We start from the raw sequence: 10,830 nt of genomic DNA on the forward strand, positions 1-10,830 counted from the left end.
AAAAGCTCCGCTAACGCGTCCAGGCGCGTCAACCATAAGTAATCCGCGTCCGCAACCATCACCCTCAAATCCATGTAACATGATCAACTGTTGACGTAGGGACAAGAACATAGCAACAGCAAACACATGTATTGGGGAATAGCAAGTTCATCACAACATCAGACACAAAATGTTTATAACCGGACTTCGAATAAACCAAACTATATAGACATTAACTATGTGGATGGGGGAGGCGCCGGACTTCACCATTTTCTCGCCGGTTCCTTCCCCTTGCAGTAACTGGAGCGGCGATAGTAATCCTCCACATACGTGTTGGCGGCCGGCCCACGCATCTCATCGTTGGTGCTCGCCAGGCCGCTGTCGGAGAAGGTCGAGATGAAGCCCACGAGACGACGAGCGGCGTGGGTCTGATCCTTTGCGAGCTCGGACGCTTTCGTGTCACCCACCACCCTCTTCGCCGCCACACGCTTAGACTCCTCGATGCCGAGCCCGAGCACCTTCGTGTTTTGCGGTGAAGGCGCCTCGAAGAACTACCTACGCGAGCACGGGCGCGCGCGGCCTGCGGAAGGAAGTTACCTCCGCCAATGCCACCCTCCCTCGCCCACTATCTCTCGCAGTGTGTGGTTCGCACCTCCGATTCGGGCATCCTTTTACCGGGGTCTAGGGTTCATCCGGAGTGGGGTATATGTGGGGACAGGGTGGCCCAGTTTGATGTGGCAGACGGGCGACCCCATATCCGCCCCAGATATGGGCTCGATATGGCGGTACCGGTCATCTGATGAGTTCAAATTATGTGAAGTTTTTTATCACTATTTTGTGCCTACATGGTAAGCTTTGTGGAATTTTACCATGTTCGTTCAGCTTTTTGTCGATTCCCTCAGGATGCGTTTTTCAAAGTTGTTGGCGTTCTGGATATGGGGGTATCCAGACATGCCTGCCTGCGGCCCACCGCGTGGCTCCATCGACGGCCTGGCACGGCCCAGTTTCAACATCAACAGCTCAAGACCCTCGCGAGGGGCCAAGCCTCGCGAGGCGGACGACGCCAAGACCCCCAAGGGGATCGGCCTCTTCAGGCTGGCTCCCAAGGGGCGGAGAGTTCTATGCAAGGTGCACCTCACGAGGTACAGCTGACGTGAGCCATGACGACCAAGGCCAGGCGGGCGCCAGCAGGCGCAGAACGCCAGTTTCCTCTTTGGTGCAAGGGAGGCAAGCCACAGACGCGGAGTCCCGAGGAATCAACCAAAGGTTTCCGTTCTGCTGCAACAAGACTAAGACCACAAGGACGGCAATACGAAGGTCATCACCGAGCCCACTGCAGCGTCACGACCAGGGGCTTTTCGCAGGCGAAGTCCACTTTTGTCAGGATAAGCTGTACTACTTGTCCCCTTTTAAATCCGGCCGTTGTGGGATCCCTTACCGCCAACATTTGGGAAGAGGATCAAGGCCACTATAAATAGGACTTAGCCACCACCATAGAGGGGCATCTGATTCCGATCGGATTCACCCTCGCCCAACCACCTCACCAGCTCTCTTGAGCTCAAGAACACATCACTTCCTGAGGCCAGTTCATCCACTGTACTAGTTCACCCTCAGCCCTTCGAGGCAATCCACCAAAACGCTGGAGTAGGGTATTACACCGCAAGGTGGCCCGAACCAGGATAAATTCTTGTGTCTCTTTGTCTCTTCGAGCTCATCGCGCTAGGCCTAGGAGAATCGCGAGTAGGCAGGCTGGGTAGGTTGAGATCTCCGCACGCACCCCAGAGTTGGAACCTTTCAAGGGTTTGCGGAACCAGTAATCCAACATTTAGCGCACCAGGTAGGAGTGCGTCGGATCTTCTCTCCCGTCGACCGGTCCTCCACCGCTCCATCAACGCCATGGCCGACTCCCCGAGGGCGCATGTCGAGCACTGGGTTGTTCGGGTCTCCTCGACAGCGCCCGTCGATGAGGAGGACCTCCAGTCCGCTCTGCTTGCGGCCCGCGCTCCGCCTGGGGCGGCCGACCGCAGGGGGCGCGGGGCGTAGCCTCCCCCTCTGGTGCCGCGCCGCAACCGCACCGCCGCGCAATCTGTAAGCTATGCCGCGGCGACCACACCACACACGCGCATCGGTCATCATGGCTCGGGAGCTCATGAGGTGCAAGCTGCTGGAAAGCGGCCGCGACACCTTGCTGGACGCGGCATGCAGGAGAGTGGCGCCATTTTGCACCCTGCCCACGTCGCAGGCTGTGGTAGGGGCGCGCGCTCCCTTTCAGGGCCCCTGAAGAGCCTCTCGGCGCCGGCCAGCCTCACGGAGCAGCCCGCACTCTGATACATCTCCAACGTATCTATAATTTTTGATTGTTCCATGCTATTATATTACCCCTTTTGGATGTTTATGGGCTTTATTTTACACATTTATATCATTTTTGGGACTAACCTACTAACCGGAGGCCCAGCCCGTATTGCTGTTTTTTTGCCTATTTCAGTATTTCGAAGAAAAGGAATATCAAACGGAGTCCAAACGGAATGAAACCTTCGGGAGCGTGATTTTTGGAACGAACGTGATCCAGAGGACTTGGAGTGCAAGTCAAGAAGCAGCCGAGGCCTCCACGAGATAGGAGGGCGCGCCCCCCTGTCTCATGGGCCCCTCGGGCGTCCACCGACGTACTTCTTCCTCCTATATAAGCCTACGTACCGTTTTTCCCCTAGGTTTAGGGTTCCACCTCTCCTCTGGCGAAAAAGCTAGAGTCCACGTGAAACCTAGCTGGGGGCCGGGTTTCTTTCAGCCGCCGGTGAGATCAACCTATCTCCGCCACGCAGATCCGTTTGCATGGCGGAACCATCGCAGCAAAAGTTGGGGGGGAAGGAGGAAAGCGAGTCGACGGCTTTAGCATCAGGGGCGGCGGCGGTAGGGCACGTTGGATCGGACAGGATGCTAGGGGGCGAGGAAGATCTGGAAGTGGAGGGAATCAGGAGAACGGGCGGGGAGATACGGAACGCAGAGGAGATGAGGGAGGATGAGGATGAGATCGAAGATTCAGATGGAGATCTCCATGATGCCGATCTAGGACTGGAGGACCAATTGGCAGGGATGAAGCTACATGGGAAGGAAGAAGAAGACCTAGATTTCTCGGCTGAGGTGGAAGAGTTGATCAAGGATGTCCGATGGTTGGCGTTGTTCCGTGTCCACATGACGAAGCCATTCAGTCATGTGGCTCTACTTCAGCAGATGCGCAATGCATGGGCGGCGGCGCAGGGGGTAACTTTCAACATCAAGGGGCCAAATCTCCTGTTCCAATGCCATTGCTTGGGGGATTGGAGGAAGATCATGGAAGGAGGGCCTTGGCTATTCAGAAGGGCTCCAGTGGTGATCCAAGAGTATGATGGTTTCTCGGATGTGAAGGAATACAAACTTGACAAGGTTCCGGTGTGGGCTAGGGTGAAGGGCCTGCCAGATGGCCTCACCAAGAAGAGAGAGCTGGCAGAGAAGGTTGCTGCGAAAGTTGGGGACCCCCCGTTCAATGTGATCATGAATGAGGGGAAGATCAACCCGGCGAGTACTTTGAGGGCTAGGGTTTATGTGGATGTCCATACCCCCCTGGTTCGTTTTGTCCATATCACATTGAAGGAAAGGAAAAAGTATAGTGTGTATTATGAGAAGCTCCCTGATTTTTGCCATGCATGTGGACTAATGGGACACCTTGCTGATGAATGCGGGGATGGAGTTCATGACCCTTGTACCTTTGGGTGGGGCGATTGGCTGCTATGGGAGCCGGAGATGCCAGCTACTCAGCCCTTTGGGGGGAGAGGCAGAGGAGAAGGCGGGGGGAGGGGTCGAGGAAGGATGGCAGGAGGTGCAGATAGAGGAGCTTGGGGGGTAGAGGTCCGATGGATGGCAGAGGAAGGAATGAGGAGAGAGAAGAATCTTTTCACGGTCCGCATCAGATGGAGGTGGAGGACCGGGGCGCCCTAGTTGAGAGGGTAGGTGAAAAAGGGGTGCGAAAGAGGCTGGTGGCGGCGGATGGATCTTTCAATGGAGGAGGGCATCAGCTGCAGAACTTACCCGGCAGGGTTGCGAGTACGGTGATGATGATTGAAGGCAACTCGCTTTTAGCTAGCCCATCTGGTGTAGTCACTACATCGGAGAAAAATCGCATCATCAAGAAGCGATGCCAAGATGAAGGAGAATGTTCTGAGTCAGATATGGAGGCGGCCTCCCATGAGCAGAGGCGCCAGCAAAGATGAGGACTCTATGCTGGAACTGTCGCGGGATTGGCGACCCTGCGACAGTACGAGAGCTCCGCGATCTTGTGGAGGCTAGTGCGCCGTTGGTGCTTTGTATAGTGGAGACGCAGATTGCAAAGAACCGAGTGGAGGGGTTGGCGGCTTCTTTAGGTTTTGATAGTAGTTTTGTAGTAGCGAGTAGTGGCAGGAGCGGAGGATTATGTATTTTCTGGAAATCAACTATTGAGCTTTCAATAAAAAACTTTTCTCAATATCACATTGACTCATGGGTCTCTGAACCAGGTGCTGTGCAATGGCGATTGACATGTTTCTATGGGGAGGCCACTAGAAGCCTGAGGTATAAAACTTGGGACATGATGAGGAGACTGCGGGGAGAGAGTACCCAGCCTTGGGTTTGCATCAGTGATTTCAATGAGATTTTGCGCCAAGAAGAGCAAATGGGCCCGAACACTCGAGATAGCTCACAAGTCGCTGGGTTTTGGGAGGCTGTTGATGTTTGTGGCTGGTCAGATTTGGGCTACAAGGGCTTGGACTGGACTTTTGAGACACGGGTGATGGGTGGACAGTACTGTAGGGTCAGATTGGATAGAGCTTTGGCTACTTCTAGCTGGTCGAGCCTGTTTCCTTTTGCTAGCATGGAGCGCCTGACAGCGGCAAAGAGCGATCATAGCCCAATTTTACTGATGAGTGACTTGGAGGCTGGGAACCAGAGGATGAACACGAAGAGACCGTTTCGCTACGAATGCGCGTGGGAGACGAACAACCAATTCGAAGGAACTGTGGAAACCGCTTGGAACGAAGATGGTCCTGCGGGGTCGGTCACTGAGCTGGCAAACAAACTTCAGTCTGTTTCTTCGGCCATGGCGCGATGGGGGCGACAAACTTTTGGGTCTGTTCGCATGGAACTACGGTCTCTCCGTCGCCAACTGGCCTTGCTGCGAGGGGAACCGACACGTACGGGACCCGGCCGAGAGGAGAAGGCTATTGAGGACCGCATGGTAGAACTAGCCTATCGGGAGGAGATAATGGCGAGACAGCGTTCCCGTATCACCTGGCTGTCTGAAGGCGATCGGAACACGGAATTTTTCCAGCGGAAGGCGAGCGCGAGAAGGTCAAAAAACAGAATTTCACAGCTGACTAGAGCGGATGGCTCTGTATGCACGGACGGGGACGAGCTGGCCACCATGGCCACGGAATTTTATGCAAGTTTATACACATCGGAGGGCACTATAGGCATGGAAGAGGTACTATCACATATCCCGGTGCGGGTGGATGGCATTATGAACTCAAAGTTGAATGCAGTTTACAGCAAAGAGGAGGTAAAGGAAGCCCTCTTTCAAATGTTCCCGACCAAGGCACCGGGCCCGGACGGTTTTCCCGCCCACTTTTTTCAGAATCATTGGGAGCTTTGTGGGGATGAGGTTACAAGTATGATCATTCAAGTGCTCGATGGAGTAGATTCACCGGAGGAGATTAACAACACGTTCATTGTTTTGATTCCCAAGATAGCGAGTCCAAAAATTTTAGGACATTTTCGGCCACTAAGTCTTTGTAATGTGATCTACAAGATCGCCTCAAAGGTCTTAGCAAATCGGTTGAAATCCATTCTCCCCGAAATCATCTCAGAAGAGCAGTCGGCTTTCGTTCCTGGACGTCTCATAACGGATAACTTCATCACAGCCTATGAGTGCTTGCATTACATGAAAACCAGGAGGGTTAAAGGAAACAGATATTGTGCACTAAAATTGGACATGATGAAAGCATATGATCGTTTGGAATGGTCTTATCTAGAAGCAGTGATGACCAAGATGGGGTTCAGCCCGAGGTTCATTACCACGGTGATGCAGTGTGTGTCCTCGGTCTCTTTTTCCGTTCTCTTCAATGGAGGGAGCTTGGATGTTTTCAGGCCTTCACGTGGCCTGCGGCAAGGGGACCCTATATCGCCTTACTTATTTTTGCTCGCGGCTGAGGGTTTATCATGCTTACTGAAGGCGCAAGGGGCAGTCCGAGGGATTGAAGTTGCTCCTCAAGCACCTCCAATTAATCATTTACTTTTTGCTGATGACAGTTTGCTATTTTTTGAGGCCTCTGAGGAAAGTGCTATGAGAGTTAGGGAAATACTAACCAAATATTGCAATGCCTCCGGTCAGAGGATAAACCAGGATAAGTCTTCTATCTTCTTTAGTAAAGGTGTGGCTGATGTGACAAAAGAAGTGATTAAGCAAACCTTGGATGTTCATACCGAGTCCTTGTCAGAGAAATACCTAGGCTTACCCTCAGATGTGGGTAGAGCAAAGGAAGGGTCTTTCAGATATCTCAAGGACAGAATTTGGAAGCGAGTTCAAGGGTGGATGGAGAAGTGCCTATCAGCGGGTGGCAAGGAAGTGCTCATAAAATCTGTGGCCCAGTCCATCCCTACATATTCGATGGCATGCTTTAAGCTGCCAAGGGGTCTTTGTGAGCACATCAATGGCTTAATTCAGAAATTCTGGTGGGGAAGTAAGAATGGAGAAAGGAAAACAGCTTGGGTCTCCTGGAGTACAATGACAAAATCGAAGTTCATGGGCGGCTTGGGGTTTCGGGACATTGAGTTGTTCAACCTAGCTTGCTTGCACGACAGGCCTGGAGATTGCTACACGAGCCGGAGACGTTGAGTGCAAGAATTCTCCGCGCCCGTTACTACCCTAATGCAAATATCCTTGATGCTACCCTGGGTTCGGCCCCATCTCAGGTTTGGCGTTCAATTTTGGAGGGGAGGGATGTGTTGTCTCTAGGGCTGATCAAGAGAATTGGTGATGGTTCTTCCACCCGGATTTGGTCAGACAACTGGATACCGAGAGACTTTAAACTTCGCTCGATCTATGCAAAAACAGCTAACCCACCATCTATGGTGGCTGAGCTGATCAATCCAGTGACTCGGTCTTGGGACAGGCAAATACTCTCGGATCACTTTATAGCACCAGACATTGACATGACCATTAACATACCCATCAGCAATCGAGTGCAAGATGATTTCTGGGCCTCGCATTACGATCGGCGTGGTGTCGTTTCAGTTTGTTCTGCATACCGAATGATCACGGCTATCAAAGCTCAAAGGGAAGATTGGCTTGAGCATCGACCGGGACACTCAAATGTTGCAGCGGATAAAAGTTCATGGGCACAGCTATGGCAAGCGCAAGTACCATCCAAAGTCCGTGTTTTCGTGTGGCGACTTGCCCACACTTCGCTACCCACGGGCCTGGTCCGGCACCAGAGGAAGATGGCAGACAGCCCGGTCTGCTCCATATGCAATGTCGCGGAGGATTCATGGAGGCATTCGCTATTAAGATGTACCATGGCAAGATGTGTGTGGGCGCTGGGAGATGACGAGTTACTAGAGCATGTGATATCGAACCAAAATGAGGATGCTAGGCTCTGGCTCTTCTGGCTTTTCGAGACTACAAACCAACAGGACCTTGCTCGTGTTCTAGTAACCATGTGGGCGATTTGGTGGGCTCGGAGGAAGGCGATTCATGACCATGAATTTCAGAGCCCGTTATCAACGATGTGCTTCATCAACAGATTTTTGGATGATCTTGAGATTGTTGCTGCCAGGAATTCAAAACAACCAGTTGGACGGGTTGGTCAGCCCCGGGCGAGAGTGTGGATACCACCTATGGGGGATGCGGCAAAACTAAATTGTGACGGAGCTCTTTCCACTTTAGGAGATAGAGGAGCTGCTGTAGTGGTATGTAGGGACAAGGCCGGAGTCTATCTTGGAGCTTCAGCGGTTGTTTATGAGGGCCTGATCGACCCAGCAAGCCTGGAGGCACTTGCTTGCAGCGAGAGCCTAGCCCTTGCTCGGGACTTAAATCTGCAGAACTTGGAGGTAACCTCAGATTGCCAGGAGGTGATTTCGCATATCAGGAATGGAGGTGCACCGGTCTACGCGCCTGTCCTTAAGGAAATTCAGTTTAGTAGAAACCTTTTTCATTCTGTTTCTTTCCATTTCGAATTTAGAGAGAATAATTTTGAGGCCCACTCGCTAGCTAAAGGAGCTGCGTCTCTTGCGGTGGGTCGCCATGTGTGGCTAGGGGCCCTGCCCTACATTGCTTGTATCCCTCATTTTCTGAACCATGAATAAAGCCCCTAGTTTACCCTCAAAAAAAATATAAGCCTACGTACCCCGAAAACATCCAGGGAGCCAACGAAACACAATTTCTTCCGCCGTAACCTTCTGTATCCGCGAGATCTCATCTTGGAGCCTTCGCCGGCACTCTGTCGGAGGGGGAATCAACCATGGAGGGCTTCTACATCAACACCCTAGCCCCTCCGATGAGTTGTGAGTAGTTTACCATAGACCTACGGGTCCATAGTTATTAGCTATATGGCTTCTTCTCTCTTTTTGGATCTCAATCAATGTTCTCCCCCTCTCTTGTGGAGATCTATTCGATGTAAACTCTTTTTGCGGTGTGTTTGTCGAGATCCGATGAATTGTGGGTTTATGATCAAGTTTATCTATGAATAATATTTGAATCTTCTCTGAATTCTTTTATGTATGATTGAGTTATCTTTGCAAGTCTCTTCGAATTATTAGTTTGGTTTGGCCTACTAGATTGATCTTTCTTGCTATGGGAGAAGTGCTTAGCTTTGGGTTCAATCTTGCGGTGTCCTTACCTAGTGACAGAAAGGGTTGCAAGGCACGTATTGTATTGTTGCCATTGAGGATAACAAGATGGGGTTTATATCATATTGCTTGAGTTTATCCCTCTACATCATGTCATCTTGCTTAATGCGTTACTCTATTCTTATGAACTTAATACTCTAGATGCAGGCAGGAGTCGGTCGATGTGTGGAGTAATAGTAGTAGATACAGACAGAAGTCGGTCTACTTGTTGCGGACGTGATGCCTATATACATGATCATGGCTAGATAATCTCATAATTATTCGCTTTTCTATCAATTGCTTGACAGTAATTTGTTCACCCGTCGTAATACTTATGCTATCTTGAGAGAAGCCACTAGTGAAACCTATGGCCCCCGGGTCTATCTCTTATCATATTTGCTTCCAATCTACTTTTATTTGCATCTTTACTTTTTGCATCTATATTATAAAATACCAAAAATATATTTATCTTATCTTACTATCTTTATTAGATCTCACTTTCGCAAGTGGCCGTGAAGGGATTGACAACCCCTTTATTGCGTTGGTTGCGAGTTCTTGGTTTGTTTGTGTAGGTGCGTGGGACTTTTGAGGAGCCTCCTACTGGATTGATACCTTGTTCTCAAAAACTGGGGGAAGTACTTACGCTACTATTGCTGCATCACCCTTTCCTCTTCAAGGAAAACCAATGCAAGCTCAAGACGTAGCACACTCCTCCGAACATGCCACCTTAGCGTGGGGCTACTTCGGGAGACATACCCAGGGGCCGCGCTGGAGCGCCGGCCCCTGGCCGACAGGACCAGAGAGTGACTGAAGAAGGCGGGAACGTGAGGCAGCCGGGCAGTGGTTCTGGCGCAGCCAGTCCGGAAGCCTACGTTCCCGTCGTGATGGACCTGAGGCATGCGCAGGGAGAAGGCCCCGGCCGGTCCCCCACACCAGGCTAGGCGCTAGATATACACGAAGCCGAGATCCTTACGAGCCGCCACCGATCCCCGCCGACATCTCCAATGGCAACAACCTCTGGGTACAGCTAACGCCCGGGGGCACGCTTACTTTGACCATGGATCGCAGGTGAACCAGGGCGTAGCTATCATCAGGACTCTCGGGGCGGCGGATCCCCTGCAGGAGCGCGAAGGGCGTTGGGAGCAGCCCGGGGGGAGCCCAGCGGTAGGGCCTTCCCCACGCTGCGCGGAGCAGGACCCTGCTTGGAGGTAGGTTCCCCGCCGGGGAAGGCGCCGGCGAGGGGCCTACGGTCGCCGAGGACGCCGCCAGCGTCCCCCTTGCCCCTTGGTCTGGTCCTGGTTTCCGGTCTCCCCAACGGTGGTCGGGGGTGGCGCAAGGCAGTGTCCTCGTCGGGCGACATGAAGCAAGGCTCCGACCTGTGAAGGTCTCTGCTCGTGATATTCTCACGTAATAATGAGTGGGGCTGTACACACCCCGGAGTCTCCTGAGCGTCGCCCTGGGGGCTCCCACCCACGTCCTAGTGGAAGCACCATGCTCCGCGCTGGCCGTCGACACTGTCCCCCAATGACTATGCCCAGCCAGTGGAAGCACTTAGCTCCGCGCTGGTGAGAAGACTTGAAGATTAGCTAGGCGCCCGACGTGGCCATTTGCTTTCGCCTCCTTTTTGTACTTGTTCGTCGGCTTTTTGGAGTAGTTTGGTTCTCGTGCGTTTATAAAAATGGGGGAGTTTTTCTCGTCTTGCGTTGCTCTCTTGCCTTCTGCTCTTGCATTTTTCTGGAGCTCGTGACTGCTGCCCTGCCCTCGCGCGCTTCGCGAGCGGGGGCTAGGTATGGTGTGCGCACCGGGATTAATCGCTCCCCCCATGGGGGGGGGGGGGGGGCTCAAGGGTGCGGCCGCCACGCGCGCCCACCTCGCCGCGATCTGGCAGTTGGCTCCTCGCGAAGCACCCCAAGGCAGGTAAACAGGCCCCTTGCAAGAGCCAGGCTCTCACAAGCCCGCAGC

The sequence above is a fragment of the Triticum aestivum genome, chromosome 6B, assembly GCF_018294505.1.
Source record: "Triticum aestivum cultivar Chinese Spring chromosome 6B, IWGSC CS RefSeq v2.1, whole genome shotgun sequence".
NCBI lineage: Eukaryota > Viridiplantae > Streptophyta > Magnoliopsida > Poales > Poaceae > Triticum > Triticum aestivum.